The following is a 16,252-nucleotide window of genomic DNA, read 5'->3' as shown; positions in this document are numbered from 1 at the left end:
GGGCCCAGGTTTTGGGGCGAGAAAAACCCCAGATCACCTGCCACCTTTTGAGGGGTGGAGATCACAAATCTCTCCAAGGGCTTTTGGACACAGGGGCAGGTGTGACGATCATTCCTTCTTGGGAATGGCCGTCACATTGGGAGTTGCAAGATGTGGCTGGTCGCGTTCAAGGTGTCGGGGGCATGCAATTGGCGAGACAATCCAAGAGTATCGTGCAAATTAAGGGGCCAGATGGGCAATTGACATCTATACGCCCATTCGTTTTGGAATATACGGAACCCCTGTGGGGGAGAGACCTTCTTGCCCAGTGGGGAGCCAGAATTGACCTCCCAGCAGCTCCCCAGGTTTTTCGGGCAGCGGTTGCTGAAGAGCACCCTACCCAGAAGCTGCATTGGAAATCCGATAAACCAGTATGGGTAGAACAGTGGCTGCTCAATAAACAAAAATTGAAGGCGCTCAACAAGCTCGTCCAGGAGCAGCTACTTAAGGGTAATCTGGTAGAGACCATGTCGGAATGGAACTCCCCAGTTTTTGTCATCAAAAAACCCAACAAAGATAAGTGGCAGCTCCTCCATGACCTCCGCCAAATTAATAATGTCATTAAGGACATGGGTCCTCTCCAACCAGGAATGCCGTCCCCAACGATGCTCCCCCAAAATTGGAATTTGGCAATTGTAGATATAAAAGATTGTTTCTTTCAAATTCCCCTACACCCTGACGACGCCCCACGTTTTGTCTTCACGTTCCCCACCATCAACCGTGAAGCCCCAAGGAAGCGCTACCATTGGCGTGTTTTACCACAGGGAATGAAAAACAGCCCTGTTATCTGACAGTGGTACGTAGCTTCCTTGTTGTCCCCAGTACATACAGCCGCGAAAGACGCTATAATTTTCCATTATATGGATGATATACTTGTTTGTGCTCCAACGGATGACATACTTACTCACGCGCTTGACCTGACAATCAATGCATTGATTGCTGAAGGCTTCGAGCTTCAGGAGGACAAAATTCAGCGGATGCCACCCTGGAAGTACCTGGGTTTGGAGATTAGCAGGCAGACCATTGTGCCGCAAAAATTAGTTATCAAGACTAACGTTAAGACCTTGGCAGATGTCCACCAGTTGTGTGGGTCGTTGAATTGGGTAAGGCCTTGGCTAGGAATTCCAACCGACGACCTAGCCCCCTTTTCAATTTATTGAAAGGGGGAGAGGAGCTCAGTTCTCCTAGGTCACTTACCCAGGAGGCACAGACAGCACTGGAAAAAATCCAAGAGTCCATTTCGGCCAGGCAGGCCCACAGATATCAGCCAGGTCTGCCATTCAAGTTTATTATTCTAGGAAAGTTGCCACACCTCCATGGGGTGATTTTTCAGTGGGATGAGTCACCCCAGGATAAGGACCGAGACTCGAGAGACCCTCTCTAAATTATAGAGTGGGTCTTCCTCAGCCACCATAGGTCCAAGAGGATGACACAGCCACAAGAGCTGGTGGCAGAACTGATCCGCAAGGCAAGATCGCAGATCAGGGAGCTTGCAGGTTGTGATTTTGACTGCATTCACATCCCTATCCAATTGAAATGGGGCCAATTCAAAAAGGACACATTTGACAAACTGCTCCAAGAGAATGAAATGTTACAATTTGCACTGGACAGATACACGGGCCAAATTGCTGTTGATCGACCGGCCCACAAAATTTTTAATCAGGACGTTCAATTTTCCTTGTCATTAAAAAGTGTTCAGAGCTGCAATCCCTCTGAAGGCACTGATCGTGTTTACTGATGCGTCCGGAGCATCCCACAAGTCTGTAATGACTTGGAAGGATCCTCAAACCCAGCGGTGGGAGGCTGATGTTACTGAGGTGGAAGGATCACCTCAAGTAGCTGAGTTGGACGCAGTCATCAGGGCTTTCAAGAGCTTCTCTGAACCGTTCAATTTGGTCACAGATTTGTCTTACATTGCAGATGTAGTGTCCAGGGCAGAAAATGCAATATTGCAGGAAGTGTCCAACATTCCCTTATTCAACTTGCTCTCAAGATTAGTCACGCTGGTCTCCCACCGAGAGCAACCTTTTTTCGTAATGCATGTCAGATCACACACCGACCTGCTGGGGTTCATTGCGGAGGGCAATCGAAGAGCTGATGCCTTTGCCGCTCCAGTCCAGATGGCCCCACTCCCGGATGTGTTCAGCCAAGCTAAGATTAGCCACCAGCTATTCCACCAAAACGCCCCTGGCCTTGTTCGACAATTTCAGATCACTCGAGAACAGGCCAAGGCGATTGTGGCTATGTGCCCTCAGTGCCAGTCCCATCAACTCCCATCCATCAGCTCCGGTGTCAACCCCAGAGGCTTGTCTAGTTGTGAGGTGTGGCAAATGGAAGTGACACATGTCCCATCTTTTGGCCGGTTGAATTACGTCCATGTTTCCGTGGATACCTTCTCCGGTGCAGTCTATGCTTCCGCCCATACAGGGGAGAAAGCAGCCAACACAGAGAAACATCTTGTGCAGGCTTTCGCTGTGCTGGGCATCCCCAAGGTCATCAAAACTGACCATGGCCCAGCATACAAATCCAGGGAACTCAAGAGCTTCCTGCAGCAATGGGGAATAGAGCACAAGACTGGCATCCCCTATTCCCCAACAAGCCAAGCCGTGGTGGAGAGGACCCTCCAGAGCCTAAAAAAAGTTCTGGAACAACAACACACGGCAGTGAAGGTGGAGTCCCCACATGTCCGACTGTCCAAAGCACTTTTTACGATTAATTTTTTTAATTGCTCCTTTGACAACCTAATCCCCCTATAGTTAGGCACTTTGGTCACCACGAAGAGCTGCACCTGAAAGCCAGGCCTCTGGTCCTAGTCAAGGATCCGGAGACCTGGAAGACAGAAGGGCCCTTTGACCTGGTAACCTGGGGAAGGGGATACGCATGCATGTCCACTCCCTCAGGTTTGAAATGGGTTCCATCAAAATGGGTTAGGCCCTTTCTTCCAAGGAAAGCACCGGTAGTCGGGGTTGTGGCACAGGTCGAGGAGGCCTGTTGGAGGAGGAAACACAAACCCTTCAGCCTAGACCTAGACCTCCTCCTGGGGCAGAACCAAGGTTTTTAAACTTGTTTCTCAATTTTGTTTGTCTGTTGTTTTAGCGACCCCAACCTGATGGCTGCCTCTCAAGCTGCTGTCATCCTTCTGGTGACTGCATTCTGGTCCTTTGTTCCACCGTTGGACCAATGGATTGTCCCTCAGCCCAAAGCTAATGTCTGGAGGACACTTGCGAAAGTCCTCAACCAGGATCACATCTGCCTTAACACCGCATCGGCAGAGGACCCAATGTCATCTTGCCTTGTGGGGATCCCTCTCCCTCCCAATGATTTCCCCTCTCTCCTTGCTACCTCCCTTGCTTCCCTGATGCCCCAAAAGGTTGCCTATTCTCCTGGTTTTGATCCTACGATTGGTTGGAGGGACGGAATCCAAGGTCTGACACCTTTGGATTCCAAACCCCTGGAATTCGAATTGCTCGGCTCCGCCAACACCTCCCTCTGCGTTCAGTTTATGTTCACCCCCAACCCTCCAGATAAGTTATTCCAATCAGTTTGGCAGTTCAAAAAAGAATATACTGCCGGTCTATGGCGCAAAGTTGTCACCCATATAGATATGGCATCCACCTTTGATTACAAACCTTTATCCCTACCCCGTGGTGTGTTTTTGGTTTGCGGAGACCGAGCATGGGCAGGCATCCCCTCTCGCCTTATCGGAGGCCCTTGCACTTTCAGACGGCTGTCGCTGTTTACCCCCAACAAAACTCAAATTAATAATTGGATATTAAAAAATGTCACACTGAATTCAGCCCGTTCCAAATGAGATCTTAGAAATCTTGACCCAGAGTGTGACTCAGAAATTATTCATTGGTCTAAACCAAAAGGAGTTTCAGTTACTGTGGTTTTGCCCTGGGTAGCCGCAGCCAAGGCTCTAGGCGAATTGGCCCACCTAGAGTGTTGGGTGGCTAAACAAGCCAACCTTACATCAGCCAAATTATCAGACCTCCTATCAGACGAGGAAATTACAAGGAAGGCAACATTGCAAAATAGGGTGGCCCTCGACTTTCTGCTCCTCCTTCACAACCACCTCTGCTGCCTCAATTTATCATCAAAGGCTGAGGACGCGAGAAGTGCTATCAAGAAGATGCGAGACATGGTCAATGACATTAAGAAAGAAACATCGGACTAGCTGGGGGACATTTTCTTAGGATGGGGCCTTTCAAGTTGGGTGGGGTCGATTTTAAGGTCTGTGCTTTGAGTTCTTTTAATTTTAGTTATAGTTTTAATTTCCTCCTCCGTCATTTGGAGTTTAGTTAAGAGACTGTTAATTAATTTGGTACGCACTCCGAGCATCAACCAGGTGGTGAGCCCAGATGATGGACAATCAGATGGTGGACAATCTGATGATGGACAGGCTGCAGAAGAGGATCAGTGGGCTTCAGACACGCTGATCCACCCCTGGTTCGGAGACGTTTACTCCGACTCTGTGTTCAATAACCAAGTTCAATTCACCTCTTTTTAGACCTTTCATTATTTTATTTAAACAAAAAAGGGGGAGATGTTGTATTGTATCTGTATAACTTGGACTGTTCTGTTCCCCCTATCATGTAATGGTTCTGCCCTGGTTCTCTCTTCCCTCCTTTATGCTGCCAGTTATCCCAACTCCTCCCCAGTTGCCTTGGAGATTAATGTACCCTTTCTCAAATCCCTCCCCGGTGCCCTGTCCGTCACTCGGTGCTCCCACCCTTCTCTCTAGAACTCTCTAGAAACTTCCAGCTAGAGTGTCGAGTGATTGGCTCAGGGGCCGGGACCCCACCCTCAAGTTATCCCCATTGGTGTTCTCCCTAAGTCAATCTTTTGTATCCCACTCCCCTCTGAAACCCTATTCATCCAAGGACTGACTCCTCCCTTGTTTCCCTCCCTCTTTATAAGCTGTTGCAACCCCTCTCTCGTTCTCTTTGGCTGTCGGTTCCCCTGGGACCCAATAAACCTGGATTCACCACAGCTGGATGTCATGGTTTGACACTGGCACAATGCCAGTGCCCCCATGAAGATACTTTCTCTCTGGTTTCTGCTGTGAGATGTGACCAGGAATAAGCAAAGCAGGCTCCTACTTAGGGAAAAAAGAACCAGAACTTTATTAACTACTCTACAACTACAGATAAAAAGGAACACACACACAGGGAAAATGAAAACCTCACAAATGCATTTCCTCCTCTCCCCACCAAATTTCCAACACAATACATTTATTCCTCAAATCACCAACTCTCGGTCCAGCACCACCTTTTAGACAATCAATCTTCAGTTCATCAAGAGGAGAGGAGTCCTTCTTGTACCATGGGCTTCCCCTGGAAACACAGTCGAAGCTTCGTGTGTTTCTGTGTCACTCGTGGCACCGCCCGGAGTACATCTGCCGTCGTGACTTCTTCTTTTTCATGTCCAGTGCTCTCACCACTGAACACGGACCAGAGCTGCTTCTAGGGTTGTCTTTTAAGGATGCTCTGTCCCGATCTAAAAAAGGCACAGTCTCTCTTTTGGGACACCTGTCCCCACAATCTCTCCTTTGGGACACCTGTCCCCCCCATATTTTTTCACCCCCTGGAGCCGAGGGGCATCAACACTGAACCCTCTTGGTTCTGAGGCCATTGCCTCCCCCTAGAATGCAGTCTCTGTGTCACAAAGAACATGAGTCTGTCCATGGCTGTACAAAAAGAGTCCAGCAAAAGCCATTCCATCATCTCTTCCCACTAGGATTCTTCTCTACTCTTCTACTATCTCTCGCTCACCCAGACCTCTCTCACACTTGCACATTTCCTTCCTCATCTTCCACTCTATCTTCCAGGAGAAGTCAATGATCTGTAAAGTTCTCATTCTCCAAAAAGGGGTTAAAAGCTCCTACAAGTGGCCGGCTGAACCCCCCCCTTCTTCTCCTTCCCAGCCGTGCTGCCGGCACAGGCCCATGTTTATCAAGCTTCAAGGTTACAGTCCCAGGCAGCGGCTCTCTTTCTCTCTCTCTCTGTGTCTCTCAGGGGGGGCTGCCCGATGGCTCCCGGTGTCTCCCTCTCTCTCTTCCACCCTTCCATCCCCGGGCTCAGGCCTACCTCTCTCGGCCACATGGCTTTTCCCCTCCCCCTGCCCAGCCAGCAGCTGGGCCGGGGGAGAGACCCAAACTCTTTCCCGCCGGAAACCCAAGAGGACCCTCCCAGGGGAGAGTTCTGCTTTTAACCCCGTGTTCTCAGAGGTGTGTCCATGTCTCAATGGCCAGGTTAAATGCCAATATTAAAGTTTGAATATCCATTGGCCAAAAACACAGCATCCCAAAAAACACATTTCCTGTCAAACCACCACACTGGAGAACGCTCTCTTATTTCTGCTGACTGTAGCCATAAGCCAAGCCACGTCCTACCACAAGGTAGCGCTGCTGCCATAGCACCGAGTGTTTGCCTTAGGTGCTGTCCCGAACCATGGAGATCGGGATAGTGCCCCCGTACTGCTAGCGGTGCTGGATAGCTAGCCAGGACTTCCAAGAAGGACAATCTTTCTCCAGCTGGACCGCTTCACACTTTCACAGATCCCAGTTTCAAACTTTAAACCGCCCACAGCGTACAACAGGTCTAAGAACCGAAGCCAAACAGTGGTATTTACCTTTGCATGTATCCTGCACACATCCCAGTGTGTTCTGCACTTTTTTTCCACAGCTATACGAACCATCATACACTTCCAGTCTCACAAAGTGTCCATATACTTAGAGAAATGTGTCAGGACAGAAGCAGTTGCTGGATTAGTTTTTCTATCTCCAAGCCTTTCAACAAACCACCTCAATCTGGGCCTATGCAAGATTCAAAGTGCATGAAAGTGCAGACCATCATGGAGTATGTGCATTTAGATGTTGTAAGGAGAAAGTGAGTGGCACGTGTTTGAGGTGCAAGTGAAAGATTTCAAATGCCAGGAAGAGGAATGTGAGAAACAAAGCCCACTCCTCAGTTAAAATTGAAAGAAAATTTAATAAGGGACAGTAGGGGACAAAGTCAGTAAAGCAAAAGGAACAGCACTAGGTGCTTGGCCGCAGCCAGAGGCACACCAGTCAACACAGCAACACCCCTTATATATTTGGGTATTGCATCAGCCAACTACATATTCATAAATGGTCATACATATTCAAACATCTTAATGTAGTTCCTCCTCCATCCTGCCTTTTTGGAGCATGTGCAGTGGTCCTAGTCATGGTCATTGTTACTTTTCCATACATTCATCAGGTTTCAATTCCCTCGCTGGTTAAATGTTAACATTACAACAATTCTTCACCAGTATTGGTATCACAACACAACTTTCACATTAAAAGAACTCTAACCTTTATCAAAACTTCTCTTACAAAAGTCAACATTATAAAACACATGGTATTCACTTTAACAATTGCGAAAGCCACCACTGTAATATATTTATCACAGGAAGATCAGCAGAAGTTATGTGTCCTGCATATTTCTTTGAGCCAGTTGTAGCTGGAAACTATTCAGCTCATCTTTGCACTCTACAAGCTTGAGAGAATGGGAGTATATAAAGCTGAGAAGCAAAGGGAATAGCACCAGTGTGCTTAGTGTGCTTTATATGCTCCAAGGTGAAGGCCAGCACTGGATTTTTGTTCTTAGACCTTTTGTATATGATCAGATCCTGGACATTTTATGGGTTGAAAACTGGGATCTGCAAGAGTATAAAATAATGATGCTCCATATAGCTTAAGAGGAATGTGCATAACTCCAGTGTGTGTTGTATATTTAAAAGGATGAGATGAAAAAGGGGTAATCAAGAAACCCTTTCTGTTCTGACACATTTTTCTGTGTGAGAGGTATATCAGAATATTTGGTCATTATGAGGTTGTAAAGTGCATGATGCCTTGCCTTTCCTACTCAACTGTCTTGGGGTGACATGACAATTCATTATCTTGTCATTCCTGACCATCCTTTCTCTTGCCTTACTGATGCCTTTGTATCCTTCCCTTGCCCTTCCTACAACTCCATGGCCTTGCACTGACTTGCTCACCCATCCCCCACCTTGATATTCCTGCTGCTTTTTTCCTGGCCCTGCCTTGCCTTGCCTGCTCCTCCAATGACTCGCATTGCCTTGACTTGCAAAGTCAACCCTTTATTTGCCTTGCCTTGCTACCCCTCTGTCAGGAAAATTAATCCACAAGCACCAGAGGTTTATGTCCAAAAAGGAGACAGAGTCCTGTAACTTTTTTCAAATAAAGGGAGAGGCCATGGGGCATTTCCCCTGGGGTCTCTCAAATTTTTGGACGACGCAGACTCCTTTTTATCCTAATTTCCCAACTGCATGTCCTTCTCTCTTTCCCCATTGGCTAAGGTACTTGAGAGGTACAGACTTCCCAAAACGCCTAATATCTAAGACATCCTTCTAATGTATACCACCCCCTTTGTCTTTTCCTTGTGTCACTCAGTGGGATTCCTATGGAATTTATGGTTCTTCCCACTGTTTCTTTTATCTTTCAGTATCTAGATTTATTTACCAGTAGACCCACAGTTTGTTTGCAAAGACAAGTCCCTCATTCCTTTCACCTCCCTTGCTTTGCATTACATTGCATGCCCATACTCTGCCATGGTCTGCATACTGCCTTCTTCCCGGGCCTTGCCATGCCTACCCCTCCTTTCTTGTGCATTGCTTTTCCTTCCCCACAACTTTCCTTGCCTTACTGACCCCTCCGTGTCCTTCCTTTGCCCTTCATACCACTCCATTGCCTTTCACTGCCTTACTCATGCATCCCCCACCTTTTCCTCCCTACCCCTTTTTTCCATGACATGCCTTGTCTTGCCTGCTCCTCATATGACTGTCACTGCCTTCCCTAAATCTCACTTGCCTTGCCTTGTGTATTTGTTCCGGTTTAGGGCAAATTTTGGAGACAAGTCTTTAAAGGGGCTTATTGCAGCCTTTTGCTGGGGTTCAGGGTGTCCCCAGTAGGATGCATGGGTGCAGATAGCGCAGTCCTGTTCAGAACTGACTGTCCAAGCTCCCAAGCACTTCATAGCCACAGACCACCTTAGCAAGTTTAAGTGATATCAGCTCTTTAGTGATTATCAACTCATTGTTATTTCAACTCTTCAGCTTGCTAGGTGCCTAGGCAGGCAGACACAGCGAGAGAGAGGAGAAGTCTGTGTGGGGTTCCACAGGAGCATCTTTATTGATTCTTCTGCGAAGGTTCCCAGTGACAGCTCTTCTGCCCGATCTGGGCAAAAGCAGCTCTTTATACAGGGTATAGGGGTTTCAGAAATTGTCCAATAGCAAGGGTTAAAGGAAAGTGACCTATAGTCTTACAGAGAGATAAGCAAGGGTCCAAAGGTGGAAGAGAGAGGCTTTGAGTCCAGTCACCATGAATTGGCATTTCCTATCTTAGGCTTCTGCACGCCAGGGAAGTCTTGCAGGCTCTGGGCCTGCTACAACTCCACTTTCTGTTTTTAGAAAAAAGGTGTTCCCCATAGTTCTTTTGAAACAATGAACGAGGCATGAGAACATAGCTAACCCAATGACAAATACAAGGAGAATCAACAACATTCCCTTAACCAAGGATGCAACCCATCCTGTTAATCCCCATTGACCAAAAAAGTCATTGACCCAGTCTGGGGTCTTTTCTACTTTCAAGTCCTTCACAAGTTCCTTCAGTTTCTGGATGTTTGCGTGGATGGATTCTGAGCGTGAAGAGAGATTAAAGCAGCACATCCCTTCGAAGTCTTGGCAGCTGTGTCTGTGGGCAAGCAGCAGGAAGTCAATCGCAGCTCGATTTTGGAGCGAAGCCTGTCTTGTGGTTTCTTCTTCCTTTAAGAGATCGCTCAGGGCAACAGATGTAGCATTGACTTGCTTACTGAGCCAGCACCCGAGGTGATTTATTTCACCGAGGGCTTTAGCTGCAGCTACCCATGATAAGAACAGAGAGACAGCAATCTTTTTTGGCTTGTTCCAATCGTATAATTTGGGATCTCAATTTTCATCAAATTCTGTGTAGGATCTTTTTTGGCGTTTTAATTCACTTTCTTTTTTCCAATTATGTAACAGGGTGATATTTGGAGTGAGGGTAGAAAGTTTTCCAAGGGTACAGGGACCTCCCTGGAGTCAGGAGGGGATCCCAGCCCAAATTCTGTCACCACAGATGAGAAACGTTCCCTTGGGTAATACTTTGGGGTGGAGAGAGGACACAGAGATCACACAAGCAGTGTAATTCCACCAATGGGGATCGTTATAAGCTTTGTTAATGGGTGATATGTCTTTTCGGTATGTGTTTTTGGTCTGGTCAATTTCTGGCCAATTATTTTTCGGACTTCTAAAGTAAAATTTGACACAGCATGTGGCCTTGGAGGACCCCAACAGGTCCAATTCTTGGGGTTCCTCTAGAGCATTGGGCAGCATTTTTGTCCACTTGTCCCAAGTATCTACCAGGTTGGGTCTCCTACTTGTGGTGTGTAGGAGCTCTGAGTTATAGACAGGCCAGTCATCTGCTACAAAGGGAATTCGTACTAGACATGTGGAAAGTGGGTTATCAATGCTTCCCATGGACAAGCACATGTTATCCTGTTTTAATGTCTTTGCTAAGGTTACCCAAACATTATGGCTAGGCTGTGGGCTAATCCAGCCAAAGGCATGCAGTACAGTGAAGAACATCCAGGCAGCAGTGAGGACAGCACCAACAGAGATATTTTTCATCTTTGGACAGAAATGGGGCTTCTGATAGGGAATATAAGGAAGATTTGTCATCTTTATGATGGGAGGGGAGGGTTTTCTCCCTTGTTCCTTTCCTCCATTCCTTCCCCCCCCCCCTTTTTTTTTTTCTTCTAAGCTAAGGGAGGGGGAGTGGGTATAAGGTTAGGGGGTTTTGGTAAGAGTTAAGAAAAGGGAATAACACGATTTTTTAGAGTAAAAAGGATAACAACATATAATTCAGAGAACAATTTGGTGTTCAGGCTATGTCTGGCTTATGGCTTGATGCAGCAGAATGTTGTTCAGCTTTCTATTTTGTCTGCTGTCGCGTGATGGGACAGTCTGTTCTTCCACATATGGGTATTCGGTGATGTCTTTGTCTCCAGGCAGAACTGGTTTGGTTTTGAGGAGGTCTTGTGTTTGGCTCAGGAGAGTTCTTGTCACCATTTTTGGGAGTGGTGTTTGCAGTGCCTAGGTATGGTTTTATGTTTTTTCCTGGGTACCATCTTGGACCAGATGGTAGTAGAACACACGCATACCCTCTACCCCAAGTAATCAACTGGAAAGTCCCAGAAATTTGGTGTGTTTCTAGGTCCTTCATGAGCACAGGTGGTTTCTCAGTGAGCTATGCTCGGGTAGTATTTGCAAAGTGGCGAAGTATTGGGGGGGTCAGGCTCTGATGTTGTACAGTTCAGGAAGTTGATGACATAGAGAGCCTTGCAAAGTCTTTCAACTGGAGATTCGATTCTTGTGTCTCTGCTCTGTTGATTGAGGACACTTTTGAGGGTTTGATGTGTCCTTTCCACGATGGATTGTCCTGTGGGGTTTGCAGGTGTGCTGGTCTTGTGTGCTATTCCCCATTCACTGAAGAACTCTTTTAACTTACGGGAGGTATAAGCAGGTCCATTATCTGCTTTGATCTCTTTTGGTACTCCCAGGGTAGCGAAGGCAAGGAGGAAGTGTTTTATTGTGTGCTATGTAGTTTGTCCTGGATGTGCTGATGCAAATATTTCTCCCGAAAACGTGTCAACTGATGCATGAACGTATTTTGACCTTCCAAACAGTGTGAAGTGAGTCACATCTGTCTGCCACAGCTGGCAGCTGTTCAGACCTCGGGGATTGACTCCCGTCCCCACAGATGGCATCTGGTAGTTTTGACAGTTCGGGCATGTAGCAACAATTGCTTTTGTCTGATCTTTTGAAAGCTTGAACATTCTGATAAGGGCAGGTACATTTTGATGAAAAAATTTGTGTAATAACTTTGCCTGGGCAAGGATGTTAGGGACATTGGCAGTTTCTATTGCCATGGCTAATGCATCAACTTTCCTGTTCTCTTCTGCAATGATACCTGGGAGGTCAGTGTGTGACCTCACATGCATTATATGGTAAGGTTGCTTTCTGTGGGAGATTAGGCGTATTAATTTAGAAACCAATTGGTACAATTTTGGATTGGAAACCTCGTTGAGAAGAGCATGTTCTGCTCTCATAGCTATATAAAAAAAAACTTATAAAACTGTATTCAGCTCATGTGGGGGTGGGCATTTTTCCATGTCTGCCCCTGGAGACATCCAATAAAGACCAGCCTTTATATTACCTCCTATACTAATATTGTCTCAAAATTGAGTTGTTTTATTTCTAGGTCTTTAAGGCATCACAGTAATTTCTTAGTGATCTCCCTGTCCTTAGAATTATAGAATTATTAAGGTTGGAAAAAACCTCTAAGATCATTGTTTTGGTTTTGCATGGGAGGCATTTACAGAAGTGATGTAAAGCTTTTAGCTACTAGAAAGCTGTATACACCTCTGTGAAAAACACATGTTCAAGATGAAAGAAATCTGGGAACAACTTCATTTTCTTCTGGCTGGTAAAGAAGTAACACTCCCTGGCCCCTGTTTCAGTTAGGCTGGGCTGGGTGGCCCTGCTGCGGGGCCAGGCCCCTTCCCCTGGGGCGCCCACCAGCCTCCCTGTCGGCTGCCGGGCAGGGGAGGGAGTGCCGTGGGCCGGGCTGGGCTGGGCAGTGGCTGCAATCTCTAGTATCTTATTCCTTACTAAGTCCTGCTCCATCCTGGGGCCCAGCCGGGCATGATAGACTTCAAGAATAGCCTCGGGCCAGGGCCGGCTCCCGAATCCCACCACCATGAAGATTTGCCTGTAACTACCAGGCAGGGGGAAGGAGAAGCTACTCCCCTTCTACCCCCCCCCCCATCCACCGCCCCCTGCCCCCCCTGCATGCTGCTATTGAGTTCTGGCTTAGCTGATTAGATCCTAAATACCCCTCTCAGCCACAGTTCCCACTACAAGCTGCCAGCATGGCAGGATGATAGAAATGCTGCAACCTTCTTTGAAGCATCTCCTTTAGAAGCCACTCAGAGTAAGGCCACAAGAACAGCCATTTCAAGTCCATGCACACACACGCCACAGGTAGCTCAGCAGAGGAAAGACAAGAAGGATCTTTGTATGATGTATTCCAGCGAAGGTTTATTCCAAAGCATGCCAAAGGGATTAGGGACAAAGACAAAACCATGTGGTCTGCACAGACTTAAGTATGGGGTCAGTGACCAATGAACTGAGGGCACAGGGGGCGGTGCAAAAGGCAGTAACCTGCAGGGGCAATGAGGGATGAATATTTGGGGTAGGCAGTGTCAACTGGTCAATGGGGGAGTTAAGTGACCATCTGTAGGCCCCGGGCGAGATGTTAACTTTTTCAGTACTTCAATCCTCTCTCAAATGAGAGAAAAGAACAAAATACAAACATAAAAGAACAACATGAGAACATTAAAGTCAATAAAGAAGTTAAACCTTAGATGAAAAAGATACCTTGATCTTAGGGCTGAAATCCCCTTGTAAAACTATAAAAACAAAACTCTGTTTCCCTATAACATATAAAAACATGAGGAGATGAAGGGTTCAAATTGATATCAAACAAAAACCTCCATACCAAAATAAACAGATGTTAAAATAGCTATAATCTTATACAAAGTTTGAACAAAGAAAGAAAAAAGAATAGTCCTATACTCCCAAGAAGAAAAGAAAAAGATCTCTGTTCTTAGAGAAGAAAATTATTTTAGAGATAAATAATGAGAACTTTTACCTTTAATCAACTCATCTTTAAAATGGTACCCCGTAAGCCATAAACACAACTATGAGAAAAGCTTATAAAAAATGAGAGACTTCATGATTACAAATTTCCCAAAGCAGCTGCTATTCGTGAAAAAAATTGAGAACCACTAGAGACCTGTTTTTCTTGTAGAAGAATCTCAATAACATTAACAAGAAAGACTTCTCTCCCTAAGTGAACTAAAGAAAGACTATTCTAAAAGTAGTAAACTGACTAAAATTTTTAAATTTCTTTACATTGTCAGTGGGAAAAAAAAAGTTGTAGAAAGAAGTATTCTGAAAGATTTGTTCTAATTCTTATTACTCTTTTGTTTAGTTACTGTTAATAAATTTTTCTTTATACCCTTTTAAAGTTTTGAACCAACTTTACCTTTCTCCTAATCCTACCTCACAACAAAAAGTGAGTACACTAATGATTTGCCAACACTGAACCCACCGCACTCATTAGTACATTAACCGAGAAATCTCAAAATTAGTAAAATCTCAAATTAACAAACCAAAACCACTACAATCATCCAGCCCAACTGTTCTCCCCGCACTGCTATGTTCATCACTAAACTGTCCCCAAGTACCACATCTATATGTTTCTTCCAAGGATGACAACTCCACCACTTCCCTAGGCAATCTGTTGCAATGCTTGACAACCCTTTCTGTAAAGAATTTTTCCCTAATATCCAATCTAAACCTCCCCTGGCACAACTTGAGGCAGCTTCCTCTTGTCTTGTCACTTCTTACCTGGGATTTGTAGAGTTCAAGGAGTTGTAGAGCGAGAAGGTCCCCCTTCTAAACATCCTTTTCTCCAGGCTGAGTCCCCCCAGCTCCCTCAGCTGCTCCAGCACCTCCATGTCTCTCTTGTTGTGATGGGCCCAGAACTTCCCCCAGGACTGGAGGTGACTCAGCAGTGCCCAGCACAGGGGACAGGCACTGTCCTGGGTCTGCTAGACACACTATTTCTGATACAAGCCAGGTGCCATTGGCCTTCTTGGCTACCTGAGCACATCTGGGCTCATGTCCAGCCCCTGGCACCAGCATCCACAGGGCCTTTCCCACCAGGCACTTTCCAGCCACTCTCTCGCCTGGAGCTGCAGGGGATTGGTGTGACCCAAGTGAAGGACCTGGTACTGTTCTTGTCTCAATTCATGAGTCTTTCACCATATTATCTCTCCCCTGTCCCACTGAGGAGAAGGAGTAATAGAGCAGCTTGGTGGGCATCTGGCAGTTAGCCAAGGTTAACTCACCACACCCATTTGAGCCCACTTTATGGTAAATACTACCCATTTATACCACATATATGATGGGTAGAGGGGACTTTCCCTTTGAACATCCTGTGTAGCACAAGCAATCACAGTGTCAGCAGGAGCTGTGCTTCAGTACAAACTGTTTCTGAAGGAGCTTTAACCCCTTCATGTGCTGCTAGTATCCCCCTTCCAGTCAGTGTGTGGTGGGCCTTGGATCCTCCATACCCTTGACTCCAAATGTTAAGGGAACTTCCCTGTCTGACCATCCAGGAGCCACTTTGGCAGTCACACTCCCAATGCCGGACCCTTTAACTGCTGGGACCAAAGTGCCTTCACAATGGGTGACTCCAGAGATCCAACAGGCACCCGACTTGACTCCCTACACACCCCACTCACACACAGGTTTCTTGTCGGGTCCACCCCAAGTTTCTGATAGTGGAGTCTCAGGTGTCTTGTTCCATAAAGCAATTTATTTATGGTGCAGTAACACAGAAACAGTCCAAGCTGGTACCTTTGAAGAGGGACTCCTAAAAAAGGAACCCCATAGTTTTTGTACCCTTACAGTCTAAGTGCGTGATAGTCTGGGGTCATCGGCTCCTGCTCTATCCTTGAGTGTCTGGCCACCTGGTAAGGCCATAGGTCCCTATGTCCTTTGTCTTGTCTTGGGGTCCCACCTCCCAGAGCTCAATCTGCAAGGCAGCTGCACACACAGCTGCCAGCACTGAATGTATTCCTCAACACAAAAGCCTAGAGGTCAACCTCAACTCTCTCCATATGCTTTCTGCCAGAGTCTCCAGGTGAGGCTGTGCTCTCTGGCTGCAAGGTGAAGCACATTTCTCACATCTACCTAGATGTAGTCATATCCACCTGGACAAGCTCAATGAATGGGCCAATGGGAACCTCATGATGTTCAACAAGACCAAGTTCAAGGTCCTGCACCTGGGTTGCGGCAACCCCCAGTATCAATACAGGCTGGAGAATGAACAGATTGAGAGAAGTCCTGTAGAGAAGGGCTTGGGTGTACCCATAGATGAAAAACTGTACATGAGCTAGCAATGTGCACTGGCAGCCCAGAAAGCCAATCGTGTCCTGGGCTGCATCCAAAGCAGCATGGCCAGCAAGTCAAGGGAGGGGATTCTGCCCCTCTACTCCACTCTTGTGAGACCCCACCA

The sequence above is a fragment of the Molothrus ater genome, chromosome W (assembly GCF_012460135.2).
Source record: "Molothrus ater isolate BHLD 08-10-18 breed brown headed cowbird chromosome W, BPBGC_Mater_1.1, whole genome shotgun sequence".
Taxonomy (NCBI): domain Eukaryota; kingdom Metazoa; phylum Chordata; class Aves; order Passeriformes; family Icteridae; genus Molothrus; species Molothrus ater.
The sequence above is the reverse complement of the archived record's forward strand: the minus strand, read 5'-3'. Positions refer to the sequence as shown.